The sequence below is a fragment of the Salvia miltiorrhiza genome, chromosome 3 (assembly GCF_028751815.1).
Source record: "Salvia miltiorrhiza cultivar Shanhuang (shh) chromosome 3, IMPLAD_Smil_shh, whole genome shotgun sequence".
Lineage (NCBI taxonomy): Eukaryota > Viridiplantae > Streptophyta > Magnoliopsida > Lamiales > Lamiaceae > Salvia > Salvia miltiorrhiza.
Genome location: NC_080389.1, coordinates 36,156,970 through 36,176,606, shown reverse-complemented (window position 1 = coordinate 36,176,606; position 19,637 = coordinate 36,156,970). Strand labels below are relative to the sequence as shown.

Genomic DNA, 19,637 nt, shown 5'->3' with positions numbered 1-19,637 from the left:
GATCTCAACATCAAATTCTTGCTACAACAAAATCCAACGAATAGGACGTGGTTTGGCTTGAGACTTGGTCAACAAATACCTAAGAGCGGCATGATCACTATGTACAATTACTTTAGACCAGATGATATAAGCACGAAATTTATCTAAAGCAAACACCACAGCGAGCAACTCTTTTTCTGTAGTAGTGTAATTTACTTGTGCATTATTCAATGTCAAACTAGCATAGTAAATCACACGCAACATCTTGTCAACACATTGAGCAAGCACCGCACCCACGACGGAATTTGATGCATCACACATAATTTCAAACGGCATTAACCAATCGGGTGCAACCACAATTGGGGCCGTGCTCAACTTAAGCTTCAACAGCTCAAAAGCATGCATGCAAGAATCATTAAATTCAAAATTAAGGTTGGCTAATCCTAGAAAAATCATTAATGAAACGCCGGTAAAACCCGGCATGGCCTAGGAAGCTTCTAATCCCTTTCACATCAATAGGTGGAGGCAATTTTTGAATGACCTCTACCTTGGCCTTATCGACCTCTATACCATTTTTAGACACGACGTGGCCAAGTACAATGCCACTGGTCACCATGAAGTGACTCTTCTCCCAACTTAAGGTCAAACCACTAGTTATGCACCTTTGCAACACCACATCAATTTTAGACAAGCAATCACTAAAAGAGCAACCAAACACGGAGAAGTCATCCATAAAAATTTCAACGAAATCACCTATCATTTCCGCGAAGATCGACATCATGCACCGTTGGAAAGTCCCCGGTGCATTGCACAATCCGAACGGCATCCTCTTCCAAGCGAAGGTGCCAAAAGGAGTGGTGAATGCCGTCTTGTCTTGGTCCTCTGGTGCAATAGCTATTTGGTAGTAACCTGAAAGGTCATCAAGAAAACAATAGAAATTATGACTGGCTAAATGATCAAGCATTAGATCAATAAAAGGGAGAGGAAAGTGATCCTTTTTGGTAGCGGCATTCAACTTCCTGTAGTCGATGCACATGCGCCACCCCGTCACGGGGCGGGTTGGCACCAACTCTTGATCGTCATTTAGGATGACTGTGCTCCCTCCTTTCTTCGGCACCACATGCACCGGACTGACCCACTCACTATCGGCGATGGGGTAGATGATCCCCTCCGCCAATAGTTTAAGAATTTCTTTGCGTACCACCTCCATTAGGACGGGATTCAATCTCCTTTGGCCATCTCTCTTGGGCCTCGCTCCTTCCTCCAGGTGGATCCTATGCATGCAAGTGGCGGGGCTAATGCCTTTAATGTCGGCAAGACCCCATCCGAAAGCTGCCTTATTTTTCTGCAATACCTCCATCAACGCCAACTCTTGCTCGTGCGTGAGCTCAGCAGATATGATCACTGGCTTTTCCTCCTCTCTTTCCAAGTATACGTACTTGAGGTTCTTGGGGAGCTCCTTGAGTTCCAACTTCGGCTTACTTTTCGTGGCATAGTCAATCACCACGGCCTCATCGATGGGGAGCTTAGCCTTGCGGGCCTGCTCTCTTTCTTCGGCTTCTCGGGCAAACTCCTCCATGTCCGCGGACCCTGCAAAAACCTCAACAACTTCTAGCTCCTGCACAAAGAACATCTCGGCCAAGCCATCAATAGCATCAATGTAAGAACATTCATTAGTGAGTGAAGATGATGGCATGGCTCGATTGTGATGCACAGAGAAAGACACTGACTCTCCTAACACGGTCATTTTAATGGTGCCATTTTTAACATCTATCAACGTGTTAGTAGTTGCCGTGAATGGTCTTCCTAGCAGTAGAGTATGTTCTTTGCCATTTTCATGTACCTCTCCAATTTCTAAAACAACAAAATCAACGGGCACAATCAAACCACCCACTCTAACCAGGATATCCTCGACTACCCCATGAGGATACCTCACGGATCTATCAGCTAATTACAAACACATGCGAGTGGGTTTCAAATTTCCTAACTCTAGTTGTTTGAAAATAGAGTAAGGCATTAAATTGATTCCAGCCCCCAAATCTAACATCCCCGAGGCCTCCTTACCATTTCCCAAAGCAATATTAGTCACAAAACTACCTGGGTCTCGTTGCTTGGTCGGTAAGGGCTGTTGCATTATGGAATTTGCAACCTCGGAAATCAAAATCTTCTCATTGTCCTCGAACCTCCTCTTCTTGGAGGCCAACTCCTTGAAAAACTTCAGATATGCTAGGACATTCATGATCACATCCAGCAAAGGTAAATTCACATTCACCTTTGCTAACATGTTGTAGAAGTCGGTGAATTGCTGGTCCAGCTTCTCATTCTTCAATCGGCTCGGGTAAGGGATCGGGGGTTTATATGGCTTGACAGCCTTGTGGAGCTTCACTTCGGACTCCTTCTCCTTCTCCTCCTCTCTTGGCTGTAGTGGCTCCTTTACTTGCTCTTCCATGCAGGTTTCCTTGGGGGGTTCTTCCACAGGGGCTTCCACTTTGTTGTCCACCACTTTTCCACTGCGTAAAACAGTGACAGCTTGAGCTTGGTGGGGCTGCAATCCTTGGCCATGGAGCTTTCCTGGCTGTTGCTGCTGTTGCATCTGGTTCAAGGTCCCAGAGAGCTGCCCAACGGTTGTCTTGAGACGCTTGATAGTGGCAGACTGAGACTCCATGCTCTGTTTGGTCATCTCCATAAAGGACTGCATAGTATCCTCGAGAGACGGCTTTTAGGGCGCCACTGGCACTGCCTTTTGAAACTGTGGAGGTGCATTTTGATGCTGCTGCAGTTGCTGGAATTGCCCTTGCTACATCGGTTGTTGCATGGGGAACTGCTGGTATTGTTGATACTGCGGGGGTTGCTGTTGCTGATATGATTGAGGGTAATTCTGCTGCTGAGGGAAGGAGAACTGCTGTTGAGATGGGTAGAACTGCTGCTGGTTCTAATACCCAAATTGCTGAGGAGGTCGGCGGAACTGATTGCCTTGGTTTGATCCCTACCCTTGGCCAGGAGCTTGGTTCCTCCTTCCAGAATTCTGCTGACTTCTCCAACCCGAGTTGGAGCTTTGCTGCCCTTGATTAAACATGGGCCTCTGTTCAAATTGGGGTCTCCCCGGATAGTCTTGAGCAGCATAAACCTTTGCCTCTCCTTCAGGTGTGAATTCCCCCATTCGATGGCACTCATTGGTTCCATGGCCAAATTCGCCACATATGCCACAACCTTCTGCTGGTGGTGCGCGAACGGGTGGAGCCTCCACCTGCTTCATCGTGAGGTGCTGTACTTGCCTCATCAAGTCCGCTACCTGCTTCTGAAGCTCATTGTTTGGAGCTACTGCGTTAGCTTCCACCCTCCTTCCTCTTACCGACTTTTGTTGGGAACTCGTGGCAAGTGTGTTGAAGATCTTCTTGAGTTCATCAGCTGTCTTCCGGGCAATGTTACCCCCTACTGTACTGTCCACCATGAACTGTGCCGTCTATATCAATCCGTCATTGAAGAACTGCATCAACATGACGGGTGCTAACTGGTGCTGTGGGAACTGGCGGAGGAGCTCTTGGAATCTCTCCCAAGCCTCGTGGAGGGGCTCATCGGCTCCTTGCATGAAGTTCATTATCTGGGTCCTAATCTCCCGTGTCTTGTGATTAGGGTAGTACTTGAGCATGAACTTCTCACATGCCTCTCCCCATGTGGTTATGGAGTTTGGCGGCAGGGACATCAACCACGTCCTAGCCCGGTCCTTGAGTGCATAAGGTAGGCACTTGAGTCTCAACTGGTCCTCGGTGAGTTCCAGCAGCGGGAAAGTTTGCACTTGAGTGCAGAAGTCTCGGATGAATTGTAGGGCATCCTCACTCGGCATCCCATAAAAGAGCGGCAGCAAGCTTGAATCGTTGGGCTTCAGATTATAATTTCGGACTGCCGTGGGAAGCACTATCGCTGAAGTGCTAGTGTTCCCAATAACGGGCCTAAAAAAGTCTCCCATGTACTGTACATTCTGCTCCGCCATGACTTCTTGGTCGGGCTCGGAATGAACTTCATCTTCTTCAGAGTGTAATGAGCGAGTATCCTCAATGGCTTCCAGAATAAAGTTGGAAGCAATTCCCTTTTCACAATCTTTCTCTTGATATTGCGATTCCACAAAGTTTCTCGAACTGGACTCGGACTCCTCCTCCAGGCTAGCCAGGACCTCACGAGGTCGGTCAATGTTGTCGAAGTAAGGCACTAGCTTTCTCTTCAAGCTGCGGCGACCTTGCATACACAACACTAGCAAACCAAATCAAACGCACCGGAGGGAGAAAATAACCAAGTCAACAGAAAGAAGCAAAATAAACACGAAAAACAAATGCAACACAACTAAACGCCTAAAGCCTTCCCCGGCAACGGCGCCAAAATTTGACTCATCCAAAAACACCTAGCGGATGGACTCGAATTTATACGAGGTCGTCCTAGTGCAGTAAGGTGACTTAAGTCGTCTCACACGGAAGGCTTAGCAAGGCTTTAATTGTGCTACTCACAAGAAACGGAAAGAAAACCTAAACACTCTAATCGGGAAGTTGGGTCTGGCACTATCTCGCTCTTCTATTCACTAAAACATAATTGAAAGAAAGCATATAGCATTAACTAGGCAGTAGATAAGTAGCAACTAAGAACGTAGAGATTAAACATTAAACCTATCAAACTAGGGTTGTAATCTAGCACTTCAAACCGAACGATCATAAAACCATAAACAACGATTAACCACTACCTAGGCATGAGAACAAAATCAATCATCAAATTCAAATTCAAAACGAACTTAAATTGCTATTAGGAAGATTCCTTAACACACACAATCAAAGAGAATTCGGCAGCAATCAACAACGAACTAACCAAGTACTTAAATTATCAAGGATCAACCACATCACGGAAATTAATTTAAGATCTCTCATTCATCAAGAACATAAAAGAACAAGAAAGACAAACAAAAGGATTCAATAAACTAAAATGAGAAAACAAGTGAGTTCTTACAAAAGAGTACGATCCAAAAATCTAATCCAACGGAATGTAAACTGACATGAACTGTAATCCAATGAATCCAAAAGATATTGTTGATGTTTAAAGTGCTCAAAAACTAAGGGAATAAGGGTGGAAATCGCCTTGGAGGCTGTTGAAGTCGAGAAGTGTGTGTAAAACCCTAAAATTCGACTTTTAAATGGAAAAATGTAACTGTCGAAAATGCCCAGGGACGGCGGCCGCCGTAAGACGGCGGCGCCGTGGACGGAGGCCGCCGTGATATGGCGCTGCCGTGTACCCCCTTCGTCAATTCTTCCATAGAATTGCACGGCGCGCGCCGTGGGGCGGCAGCCGGTATCAGGACGGCGGCGGCTGTGAGTTTCACTTCCAAAAGTGCTCCCAAACGATGCCAAACAGCTCGACTACTCCCGATTTCTGCACACAACAGTAACACCACCAAATAACATCGAGCAAGTGAAGAATAGAGCAAAAAGACACGAAGCATGCTCGAATGCACAGAAAAAAGACTCACAAATACTACCCAAAAACGAGGTAAAAAGAGGTACAGAGCAAAACATGCAGGGGAGTAAAAACACAAAGAAAAACATATGGAGAAACCCATGGACTCCAGCAGTCTGCTTGTCTGTGCCTTGAACTTCTTGATCTTCATCTTCAGTCTTCATGTTCCTAAGCTTATTCGTTTCACACTTATTTTTCATTGACTTGAGGTCTTACTGGAACGTCATCCATAAAACTTCTGGTGATCCTTTTGCTTTACCATCTTCAGTCTTTCGAGAAGATGCAGGGAACTACCTTTGAGAAGGTTTTTCTCTGACTTCTACTTTCCCCCTTTTTGGCAACATCAAAAAGAGAGCTGATGATGGAAGCTATGATCAGACGATACTCAACTCCTATTCTCAGAAACTCGTGAGAGGATTTGAGAAGAGGATGAGTCCAGAGATGCAGAAGAGGAAGACGCCAGTGGGAAGAGAAGATGAGAAGGGAGACGGAGAAGTGAAGGTGACGGAGAGATGGAGAAGAGAAGCGTGAAGGAAAGGAGGTATGCATAGCATTTTAAAGATATTCATGTAATGTTGCTATGGATACGGACCTACAAAGGGTAAGGAGAGAAGAAGAAGTGAGGAAGATGAGTGTTGGAAGTGAGGTGGGAGACAGAATAAATGCATGGCAAGCCTTTGGTGAAAGAAGTAGTACAAAATAGGGCTCGTCATGCAAACAGAGAAGGGATGTGAGAAGGAAAAATCGAATCAGCGATAGTCGTGAGGACTAACACTGTCGATATCCCAGCACTAGATCCATCGTGAGATGACCATGTGCTATGGGTTGTGCCGGTTGACAACGAGCTACTGCTCATTGTTGTTGCACACCATGGAAGCTCACAAAAGATGTGAGAGAAGCCTGAAGGCCAAGTGAAGTCCTCTGTGGAGAGAGGTACTTCAAACCTTATCCTCCATAAGTGGAGAGGCTTCTTGGCGCCGGGCATGAGGATGGAAGACATTCTTGTCGCTGGATATAAGTGAGAGTAGACACAAACTTGACGTCGGAGAGACGTTGAGATCCAGTGGAAGGGTCCTGTGAAGACCAAGCATGTGAGCGTCATTCTCCCACTCCATGACTTCGTAGTCATTGAGATCTCCTTTGTCGGAACACAATTCTTCTGCAACTTTTGAAAGATTGAAAATTTCTCACAGAGAAGGCTGTGGAGATTTGTTAGTTGAAGAAGAAAACAGATGAAGACATCGAGGCGTATATAGAGACTATATTACCAAGAAAGAAGATGAAAAAGTTTTTTGAAAAGTGTGCCTAAAATCTTTTTGAAGAAAAATTTCACGTCCGCCGTCACTGCAGAGGACAGAGGCTTCAAAAGGTAAGAAAGATCATTGCATTTGATCAAATCAATGAGATTCTCAAGATTTTCATTACAGAGGCAAAAAGGTTGGAAAGATTTTGAGTGAGGAAGCAGGACAAATTAGAGCAATTTTTAAGTCCTGTTAAAAGTACTTGTCCTTCACGGATATTTCATATTCCAACAATCAGTTAAAGAAATTGAAACAAACTGATCAGTTAGAGAAAGATTTTTGAAGATAAACAAAAACTCATAACTGAATTAACTGATTTTCACAGGGTAAGTTGAGAATACTTACTGATCGACTGAACATTGTAGTCAGTCGATACCACTGTTTTGGTTGACTTATCAGAATAAGTTCCCCTTCAGATGAAGACTCATCTTCATTGATTTCCACGTCAGCAGTTGAAGAGCACCAGTTGGCTGAGCAACAGTCATCGTGACTGCAGTTGAGTTCTTTAAGCACAACATCATTCTTCAGGGTTGATGAGGCCGCTCCTACCACAAAGATCGTTGAACTTATCTTTAGGAAGAGCTTTGGTCAGCAAGTCTGCTCTTTGAACTGCGGTCGGAATCCATTCAATAGAGATATTCTTCTTCTCCACATGATCACGAATGAAGTGATGTCGAATTTCAATATGCTTGACTCTTGTGTGATGAACTGGATTCTGTGAGATTGCAATAGCACTAGAGCTGTCGCAATAGATTGGGACTTCCTTTTCTTCGATACCATAGTCCTTCAGTTGTTGGACTAGCCATAGGAGTTGTGAACAACAGCTTCCCGCAACAACATATTCAACTTCATTTGTGGAGATGGCGACTGAAGTCTGTTTCTTTGAAAACCACGAAATAAATTTGTTGCCTAGGAATTGACAAGTTCCCGAAGTTGATTTGCGATCAATTTTGCATCCTGCAAAATCTGAGTCTGAATATCCGGTGAGCTTGAAGTCGTCGTCAACTGGATACCACAATCCTAAGTTGGGTGTGCTTCTGAGATATCACAAAATTCATTTTGCTGCATCCATATGAGCTTCCTTTGGATCTGACTGATATCTTGCACAAACCCCGACTGCATACGCAATATCTGGTCTGCTGGCAGTCAAATACAGTAATGACTCAATGATTTCTCTGTATTTGGTTGAAGATATAGATTTTCCTTCCGATCCTGGATCTACTTTCCAGTTTGTGTTCATTGGAATCTTGACTGATTTCATGTGTTGAATACCGAACTTGGCGATCAGTTCATTGGCGTACTTCGACTGATTGATCAGTATTCCTTCGCTGGTCTGCTTGACTTGTAATCCAAGAAAGAAATTCATTTCTCCCATCATGGAGATCTGAAACTTATTAGTCATAATATCAGCAAACTTCTTGCACATATGTTCGGATTTGGATCCGAAGATTATGTCATCGACATAAATTTGAACAAGTAGGAGATCTTATCCTTCTTTCAGAGTGAACAAGGTTCTATCAGCAGATCCTTTCTTGAATCCTTGTTTAACCAGATACTCAGAAAGAGTATCATACCATGCTCTTGGAGCTTGTTTCAATCCATAGAGCGCTTTCTTCAGCTTGTACACCTTTTCTGGTCCAGCAACCTCAAAGCCTGGAGGTTGTTCCACATAGACTTCATCGGTGAGCACTCCATTGAGAAATGCATACTTCACATCCATTTGGTGTACTTTGAATCCTTTGTGAGCGGCAAAGGCTAAGAAGAGCCTGACTGCTTCCAATCTTGCACTATGGGTAAAGGTTTCATCATAGTCGATTCCTTCTTCTTGACTGTACCCTTTGGCTACTAACCTTGCTTTGTTTCTCACCACGTGACCTTCTTCATCTTTCTTGTTCTTGAAAATCCATTTCAAACCAATCAGTTTTGCATCGTCTGGTCGATCCACAAGTTCCCAAACTGAATTCCGGTTGAATTCATTGAGTTCTTCTTGCATTGCGATGACCCATTGAGTGGACTTCAGAGCTTCTTCAATATCTTTGGGCTCTATAGATGATAAGAAACAGCTGAAGTTCTTATCTTCGTTGATGGAGTTCTGGTTGATGTCGAAGACGAGGTTGCACATTGATCTTTGAGTCTTCACACCGTCTGATAGTTCTCCAATGATGTTCTCCTTTGAGTGGAGTTCAAACCATCTTTGATACTTCTTGATCTCTTCTGGTAAGGTTGGGGGTTCTTCAGTCAGTATAGTTCTGAGTCCTTCAGCAGTTTCTCGAGCAAGGGAGTGTTGAACTGGTGTTGCTTCAACAGGTTCAACTTGTTCTTCGACAGTTGGAGAGTTCCCCCTTGACTGATGCCATCTGTAGTAGCTCCAGTTGGATCATCAGACCTTTGATTGATATTCTGATATTGAAGCTTTTCAGTATCATCTTCTTTTCCTGGTCCTCACACCAAGACTGTACAAGGTTCAGTGTTTTTCATTTCAGTGTTCTCAGCACTTCTTTCAGTTTCCTGAATCCTGAAATTATCAGTAGACTCGTCAAAAATAACATGTGGTGTTTCTTCCGCACAAAGAGTTTGAGAATTAAACACTCGATAGGCTTTGCTGGATCGTTCAGTTCCAGAGTATCCAAGAAATATTCCTGGATCAACCTTGCTATCAAACGTGTTTAACTTTCTTTTATCATTGTTGTGAATGAAACACCGAGAACCGAAAGCATGAAAATATGAGATTGAAAGCTTCCTGTTTTTCCATAGATCGTATGGAGTTTTCCCATGTCTTTGAGTGGGAAGGAGCGATTTGCGTGTAGCATGCGTTGTTGACTGCTTCGGCCCAAAACTTCAAAGGGAGTTTTGATTTGGCTAGCATCGTCTTTGCTGCTTCCTTCAAAGATTTGTTTCTTCTTTCTGCTACTCCGTTTTGCTGAGGAGTTCTTACTGCAGAAGTTTGATGATTAATTCCTCGTTCCTCGCAGTAGTCACGAATGACGGCATTGAGGAATTCGGTCCCTCGATCTGATCTGATGTTGATGATGTTGACTTCCTTTTCAGCACTATGTCTTCTCAGCAGCTTTGGCAATTCCAGCAATGTCTCTTTCTTGTTGTAGAGAAATATGACCCAAGTATATCGAGAAAAGTCATCCATGACAACTAAGGTATATTTCCTACCGTTGTAACTTCCGGGAGAGATTGGGCCAAACAGATCCATGTGAAGTAGTTGAAGAATTCTTCCAGATGAGTGTCCTGTGTTTGACTTGAATGACATCCTTGTTTGCTTTCCTCTTTGACATGCTTCACATTCTTGCTTTTCCTGGAACACAATAGAGGGTAAGCCCTCTCTACCAGTTGATGCTTAGCAAGCTTGTTGATCGTTTTGAAGTTGAGGTGGATGAGTCTTATGTGCCACAGCCAGTTGAGCTCCGAGCTGCTTTTGCTGATGAGACATGTTTCTGGAGGGCTGTCTTCCCAAGAGACGACGTAGAGACTTCCTTGTCTGATCCCTCTCAGAACCACCTTCCTCTGACTGTTTCCAACAGTGAATTCATCTTTCTTGATCTGCACTGCGAATCCGCTGTCACAAAATTGACTCACAGACAACAAATTATGTTTTAGTCCAGAAACATAGCTAACATCACAGACAACAAATTATGTTTTACAATGATATCAAAATAATTATAATTTTCAAGTACATTTTTGAAAAATAAATAAATGAGGGTAAAGATAATCAAATGATATTAAAGAATGTATTTAATTTATATAATCAATAACTAATGTTAATTTTCTAAAATAAATTATATCCAACTTATAACATTAATATAATTTATTATATAATATATGAATATACAAGTATGAGGCTATAAATATAATTAAAGGATTTAAAATGAACAATATATAATAAATATGTAATATAATTTAATGTAATCGAATTATAGTATTATTTTAAATTAATATTATATTTACCTTATGTGAGTCGCATAATTATATTGTATAGTCTATAATTAAGATTATTGTTTTAAAATACGCTAATTACATCTAACTTACAACATCAATATAGTTTGATATATAATACATGAATATACAAGTATGAGGTTATAAATATAGTCAAACAATATATAATACATATGTTATACAATTTAAAATAATTGAATTATAGTATTAATGTTTATATTAATATTATAACATAGTTATAATATAATATTATTCTTACGTAAGTTACATAATTATATTGTATAGTCTATAACTAAAGATTATTTTTCTAAAATAAATTACATCTTATTTATAACATCAATATAGTTTGATTTATAATATATGAATATATAAGTATAAGACTATAAATATTTATACAATTTAATATAAATGTAGGTACTATTTATTTTTTTGATATCTTGTGATTTATTATACATTATTATATGTGTTAGATGTTGTTTATTACGTAAACAAGTTTTAAAAAATTAAGTTGTCGGTATACTGTACCAAATTTTACCAATTTTGGTATGCCGATTATTTTGGTATACCGTAAAAGTACGGTATACTGAAACACGATACGGTATACCGAAACAAAGGTACGGTAAAGGTATGAGATTTTTTTCATACCGTAATTAAGGTATACCGGACTAAGGTATACCGTAGCTAAAGGTATGACATGTTTTTCATGCATAACATTGCACACAAAAATACATTGGATTATATATATATATATGGGGTAGGTATATATATACTAGTGGGTAACCCGTCGAAATTCGACGGGTATCCTTTGGCGTAATAATTTTAAACTTTTGATATATTAACAAATTTTTAAACAATCTATATATTATAAAGTGATAATGTTAACATATTTTTATAAGAGTAAATACTATGATAAATGAAATTGCTATTAAAAAATAAGTTCACATTTGAACATCATAATCTAGAGCTTGAAAGATAAAAACTGGAGCTCGTAAAACTATAATGACTTGTGAGCATCATCTCGTATGAAGCTTGAAAGAGCATAACTAACTTGTAAACATCATCTCATCTATAATTTGAGTAATCAGAGCCGAGGTGTAAACATCACTTATTTGGAGCTTGAAAGATCGGAGTTGAGTGTTAAGGTATTATCTTATTTAAAACTTAAAATGTTGGAATTAAGTTATGTGCATCATCTTGTTTGGAGCTTGACAAACCACTTCTAACTCATGAGCATCATATTGTTTGGAGTAAAACTGTGTTTTGAGTACATATCGTATGGAGCTTGATAGACAACCTTTGACTTTTTAACGTATCTCATCTGAAGTTTTAAAGATCAAAAGTGAATTTTGAGAATCATCTCATCTAGATCTATAAAGAAGCATATACCTAGCTAGTGAAAAATGTTTATTAATTAATTGGTCAATTTGTATTATCATTAATTTAATACAACAGATATTTTTGCCACGTCGAAGAAATAAAAAACAAAACTTATGCAGACATGCCAATATATAAATTAGTTTTAAATATATTATGCAAAAAATTTATTATATTTCAATTTATTTTATATATAAATATTAGTGTTTAGAAAATCATCACATGGTTATCAGACAATTAGAATTTTTCAACTTTCTCAATGTTGATATTGTGATAAACTAATTTTCTTAAAATTGAATTAGATAACTTAAATTTAGAGTTTTCACATCTACGCTAAACTAAATTTTCCTCGAATCAACATCAAATAATTGAATTTTTCAATCCGGTTATTGATTAATCCAGTTAAATCAAGTATCGTTTTTAGTTCTAAAAAAATTAGTAATAACTCACACTGAAGTTGGTTGATTAGATTTTATAAGAAATAACAAAACTAAATTATTTGATTTTTTTTTAATTTTATAAAATAAACATAACAGAGAATTAATTAATTAACTACATCAAATAAATTAATAATGTGTTGTCCAATTAATCTAATAAAATGCCATGTTATTATACATAGTTCTTTTGATCATAAAATTAGTTTATTATTTAAAAGGAAGTCATATAAAAAATCAATGTGAGATTCAAATTAATGAAGTCTCTTGAAAAAAAACTACTATGGGATTCAAATTTTATTTAAAAAAAATTAAACTAAATATATTGCTTTCAACAAATATATATTACTATGTGAGATCTTGTATTCTTCTTGATCATGTTGTAGCCTGGAGGTAGATTGTACAACTGTAAAAGCCATATAGCATGAAATTGTGAAAACGCAATTTGTTGGGAAAATTGGTACTTCCCCTAGTCATGTTTAACACTGTTCAACTTCATTTAATTACTAAGATTTGTTACAACTAAAGTTTCACAATCAAAATTTGTCAATCGTTCAAAGCAGGAGGAGATTTACAAATAAAATAGATGAAAACATGCGACAAGTTAGAGAAGGTTATCACAAGATATTGAAGAAATACTCCAATCCCAGACCAATTTCCCAGATTGAGATGCCAACATTCCAGAAGCAGCTTCCTACAGCCACGTCGGGATTGACATGAGCGATGGAACATGACGTGCCTAACGTCCTGATTGTCGATGTACAGGAAGAAATATTGCGCTTCGTTGTTCTTTTCCCACTGGAGTTGGGGCCTATGCTGCTCCAACAAAGATAGATACTCTCTTCCCATGATGGGTATGCCACCTAAACCTAAAATCGATATTATTGCATGACATTCAATTTCTAAAGAATGATTTTCTACTAAGTCATAAGGATAATACAAAGGATAAGCTGCAGCACCAGCAACATTAGAACATTAAAAAATGTGATGAAGACTTACCTCCAGAAACAACAAAATCATTCCCACAGAAATTGATGAAATACGCTTAAGATTTCACCACTTATGACTTCACCAAGCACTTACAACTATTGGATGAAATGCTTAAGATTTAAAACAAAGGTAATTGTAAGATAAAGAGAGAGTGGTAACAAATCACTAAAGTTAACTACAGCCATTTTATGTGGTGGGTCTCCATTCAATCAAAACCAAAACACGATTGTTCATTTCTTCTTCTCAAAGTAGAACCTCACTGATCTTCTCTCTCACTACTAAATTTGCTAGAAAAGATTAAAGTCACTGCCACAAACCATTGACTAAGGAACATGGGCTCTAACAAAGATCATCTTTACAATATAATAATCCATTATTTTGCACATTAGTTGGAAAGTAAATGAGATAGCAACTTTGAAAACTATAGTTCAGTAAAAACCAAGAAAAAGAACAACAAAAGGAACATGATAATCAGTTGGCTTTACAAGGAAAAGAATGGTTACTTTCAACTTTTTGAATTTGTTAATCATAATATTTTGTCAGAGATTTGTGGCTTTCTTCTTTTTTAGTGAAGGACTGACATTAATGGTTGACAAAGGTCATCAGTTCTCCCACTAAAGATACGATATCCAAATCAACTTTCAAATGATACATGCAATTAATATTGCTAGTATGGGATATGGAAATTACACAACTATGAAGTTGATCAGAACTTGGCCATTATAAACAATAGATTAGCTAAAATTGGTCAACACATTTATTTGCTAAAATAAATGAAGATTTACATAGAAAAATACTGGTGAACACAATGAGAAAATTGGGGTCTTTTATATTTCAAACAACTTTGACATTCTAAATATATTATCAAATATATTATCAGAATATTTTGTGAGGCAACCATATCCTCTAACAACATGAATAATCAATTCTGCATTACACCAATCTGTTGTATTGTAGGTAGATCCACAATCACAACTTAACATTCGATGATTCAAATTAGAGTTGGAAAGTAAAATGAGATAACAACAAAGTAAAATGACATAGCATTTTGATCATTTATTCAATCGAGCAAATCTATATATTTCCCGTCGAATTCCGATGAAGTACAAAATGTATAACAAACACCAACAAAATATAACAATGCCAAACAAATCAAGTTTTGTAAAATCTCACTTATATTCTTAGGCATTTTATCAAACAACTGGTGAGCAATACCATATCATAGATGTTTAAATAAAAGGAAAGATTTACATTTACATAACTTTAAATCAAAAGAATGGTTGTTCCTAACCTCTGTTCTGGCTGTTCCTAACCTCTATTCTGACAACGGGACAACGCACCTTATAACAGTCGAACGGCCGTTCCCAACACCCGGTGAGCGGCGGATCAGATTGGCTGAGATTGAGAGAATTTTTAGATGGGTAGATGAAAAAAAATGAATCAGATTGGTATGAATGAAGCACAAACGCTGCTTGCACCGTGATTGAGGCAGTAAACGGACGGCTGGGTGAATTGGTAGTCAACGCTCCAGCCTCCAAGCAAAAAGAGAGAAACGCCGCTTGCACCGTGATTGAGGCAGTAAACGGACGGCTGGGTGAGAAACGCTGCTTGCAGGCTGGGTGAGAAACGCTGCTTGCACCGTGATTGAGGCAGTAAACGGCTGGGAGAATATATGGTAGTCAACGCTCCAGCCTCCAAGCAAAAAAAGAGAATAAGCGTGTGTGGGAGGAGAATATAACCTAAAGCGTGTGTTGAGGGCTGGGAGAATATATGCCACGTAGGCTAAGGAATTTGAGATGGTGAGATTTGAGGGCTGCCACATAGGATAAGCTTAATCGAAGCTTAATCGTATTATAGAAAAGATATATATATATATATATATATAATATTATATATATATATATACACACACATATATATATATATATTATTAAATACGGTTATATTATAAAAAAAGAAAAGAAAAAAGAACCTAAAACCTTTGAAAGCATAGTAGAGACCTGTTAGGTCCGGAGGGTCTCGAATAGGTGTATGGGGGGGGAATACACCTATAGGCTATTTTAAAAAAAACTTTAAATACAAACTGACTCAACCTGCTTACTGAAAAGAGTTTTGTCAAACCAAGGTTGACGACTGATACTGAATACTCTTCAGTAAGGAGTTATGTCACGACCGGCCTTAATTAAGGATAATTAATCCGGGAAAACCATGACTGGGGAAGGGAAATTACGAAGCGGGTTTAGAAAGGGGTGCATAAAAGAATACTCAAAGAGCTTGGATACGCGTGAAATATTCCTTAAAAAGGAAAAAGGCATAGTTCGCATAAAAAGGGTACTCAAAGAACTTGTATACGCGTTATATTCCTTAAAAGGAAAAAGGCATCGTTAGGGCTTGGCTAAAACATTATCAGAGTTTGCAACGGAAGGCGTAACTGAAATAATCAGTGTTTACAGCGGAAAGCATAACTGAGATACATGTATGAAGACATGTATCCTTTCTGAGCCTACTTTAAGTTCGACAAAAACTCCACTCAGCAACAACACTTCATCGCCCATCACAGCTCAACCTGCACAAACATAAACATACGAAGGGCTGAGTACAAGAGTACTCAGTGGGCAGTGCCAAGCATATAACATAATATCAACAACAAAACACAACTTCGCATAAGAGGCATAAGTTTCTTTCAAATCCTATGCTCATTAAACATTTCCATATAAACAGCATGAGCGCATTCTTCATCATTAACAATCATAAACACGCATCGTGTCGTGGAGAAGGCCTTCCCCAACGAACACGGGCATCGCACCGTGAGAGGGGGCCTCCCTCAGCGGTCACGGCATCGTTCTATTGAGGGAGGCCTCCCCCAATAGACGCTGTAACACTGGCATACTGGCATACTGGCATCGCGCCGCGAGAGAGGCCTCTCTCAGCGGACACGGGCATCGCGCCGTGAGGAAGGCCCTCCTCAGCGGACACGGCATCGTACTGTTGAGGGAGGCCTCCCCCAACAGACGCAAGCATCAAACATAAGCATAAACTTATCAGCGTAAAGCATTCAAGCGTAATCAAGCGTAAATCATTTAGCGTAAAGCATAATAAAGCATACCACACTTGAAGATCCAATTTGCATTTTAAAGCATAACACATGCATAGCATTTTATTTACGCGTAAGAAATTGCCCACCTGATAGCAAAGTTTTGCTAAGGTACTGTGACTCCTTGAATAGTTCTTACTCTCGTGCTTGACCTTAATCACGAGAATATAAAATAAGACATTGCCTCGAGGAAAATTCTTAATTAATGGGAAAGCGTAATTGTAACTATGCATGAATCTTGTATGCATGAACTAATCTTCTGAGCGATAGTCGGAAATTCTACTATTAATCCTCGTTAATAGATTTAGCTAATTCTCGTCTAGCGTGTTCGAATAAAGTTGTGATCCTTCTTTTCCCATCGGAAAATTCTCATTGTAAAATAAATCCCGCCTTGTATTTGATCAAAATAAAAGAACTAACTCGGCTTCAATCGAGGTGTGACCTTGTAGAAATTATCGGGCTTTTCGATAGAAATATCATTACTAATGTAGCCTCAAATAATTAATAGGCTCAAAAGAGAGTAGCCAATTAATTAAATAAAACAGTGGCTAATGAAATAAACAGTAATGGCTTGCTTTAAATTCTGAAGTCCAAAAACAATATTTAATAAACTAGGCGGCTCATTTACTGAATACGAATCGGCTCACCCACTGATAAATAATTGGGCTCCATCAAAATTTGATACTGCTAGGCTTAGCCAAAGGAGTAACTTCAGCTCAAGCTTTAAAAGAATTAAAGCCCAACTTAAAAAGTCTTCGACCCAAAATAATTAAAATAGGGGTCCAAATAATAATTAATGTGGATTGAAAAGAATTAATCTTAGCCCAAAAAGGCAATTTAATCGGCCAAAATGATGAATTAAATTGGCCCAACGAAATATAAATGGGACTAGAATAATAGCCCATCATAAAATATGCATCAGCCCAACTCCTTAATTAAATCGAGCCCAATAGGATTAATAAGAAGGGCCAATTAAATAAAAGACTGGCCCAGTTCGAATTTAAATGAAAGCCCAATCTTTTATTAAAAATCGGCCCAAGACTCGGCCCAACATAAAGAAATAACACGGCCCAGATGATTTAATTCGGCCCAGTTCGAAATTATTATATGGAAGCCCAAAACCATTAAAACAATTCTCAGCCCAAAATTTTAAAAAGGAATAAGCCCAAATTCTTTAAACAATTAGAGCCCATCAGCAAAATAAAGAATAAGGCCCAAGCTTAAAAGAATTCGGCCCAAAAGAAAAGAATTGCAGCCCAAACTCTCTCTCTTTAGACTCTCGGTCCTTCTCTCTCTCCCATCTCTCCTTTACCTCAATCACAGCCGACACTCCCCTCTCTCAAACCAGCCGCACGCCTCTTCTCCCTCTCACTCTCGACTCGCCTTCACACGAGGCGTCCGCCGCCGAGACTCCAGCCGTCATCTGCTTCGGTTGGCTTCGACCGGCGACGTCATCTCTCTTCCTCAATCTGCACGCAGAGTTCAAAATCAAGCCCTAACTTCTCCTGGTAAATCGCAGCTGCCGCACCTCCGTATGGAATCCGGCGAGCGGTCGGCGCCGGTCGTGGCCGTCTCTCTCTCCCCTTCTGAAATCCGACGGCTGCTGTCTTCTGGAGCCATCGCCGACTAGAGTTGCTGCTGCTCGGGCTCGGTACCGGTCGAACAGAGCGGTTGCGTCTCGTTCGTGGCTGCGTCGGCTGTTCTTCTCAACCCAATGAAGGGGCAGCAGAAGCCCTAATTTCCTCTCCGATTTTGAACCGCCTCTCCCTCTCTCCCCGCTCAGCGCCGCGGCGTTTTGTAAATCCGGCGATAGCAGCCCCAGCCACCACCGCTCCTTCCGTCGTTGGGCCCTAGTTCTCAGAAAAAGGGAAAAACGCAACTGTCGAGCGACCGCTGCTGCTGCGCACGAGTCTCAGCTCGTCGCCGGGCAGCTGCTGTTCGGGGCTCTGATGAGGTTGGACGAGTTCGCCCTGTCCCGACCGTCGTCGTCGTCCCCGTCCCCGTCGGGCAGTCAGCCCTTCTACAGCTAAGTTCAATACTTAAGTCTATGTGGAGTCTTGGTTTTTGCTACTGATTTATGAGAGTTTTCTCATTGCCTTTATCTTAAGTGAAGAAAATATATACTGATTTCTGTATTATGCAAGAGATAAAACTAAGTTCGTGGTTTACTAATGTATCAAGAATTTTCCTTGCTTGCCTCGTGTGATAAGAAAATATAGCATAAACTGATTTCGATTGCTAAGTCCCTGTGTGCATATATATACACACCTGTATACTATGTATTTCCTTTTTAAACATATGCTTGATGATATGATGTATGAACTGGAGCTGAGCTAAGTATATACCTGCTATGCTTGGTGTTGGTGGCTGTTTGTTGCTATTGAATTCAATGAGGAGATAGCTGAAATTTTCAGATGCTTATTGACATATGCAGAGGAATCAAGAATGGACTGGTGGAAAAACTTAAACCAAACCTTACCTGTTCGAAGTTTGGCAGCAGTAATTGAATTCTCCTCCCTTTGGTGGTTGAAGGAACTAGTAGTCTTAAAGAATTGAAGATGGTGGGGAGCAAAGAGTGGTGGGAAGTTTGGTGGAGTGGATGGTGCTGTCGTAGGGTGGCTTAAAAAAAAACTCTCTAGGTGGTAAAATTGCTGTAAAGCTATTCTGCACACACCTAGTACACGTTTGGTTTGCCTTCTTGATGAAGTAGGTATGAAATAGGGATGTAGGGAATAATAAGTTGTAAAGTTGTGATGTAATTATTATAAAATCCTCATTCTGTATTTGTAATACTAATTTCGGGTTCCCATATAACGAAGCTTCGTTATAACTCTCTACGAATTACATATTATATAACTCGTTTTATAAGTCGAAAATTAATCACGACTTCAAGTAAATAATAGAAATAATATTTCTATTGCACTTAATAAATAACATGACTTTGCTAAGTCAGTTATAATCTGAAATAATAATTATTGATTGCTCAATAATCCTCATCGCGTTTTTCTCATACGTTATAAAAGTATA

The 19,637-nt window shown here is 39.7% G+C and overlaps 1 long non-coding RNA gene across 1 annotated transcript; it reads right to left on the bottom strand.

The window, feature by feature from the left end:
• Window positions 1-15,833: 15,833 nt before the first annotated feature.
• Window positions 15,834-19,627, bottom strand: LOC131016510 (uncharacterized). Its single transcript, XR_009099041.1, has 2 exons — window positions 16,700-19,627; window positions 15,834-16,082 (listed from the first exon to the last, which is right to left on the bottom strand). It is a non-coding gene; the product is annotated as an uncharacterized LOC131016510 (long non-coding RNA).
• Window positions 19,628-19,637: the final 10 nt, after the last annotated feature.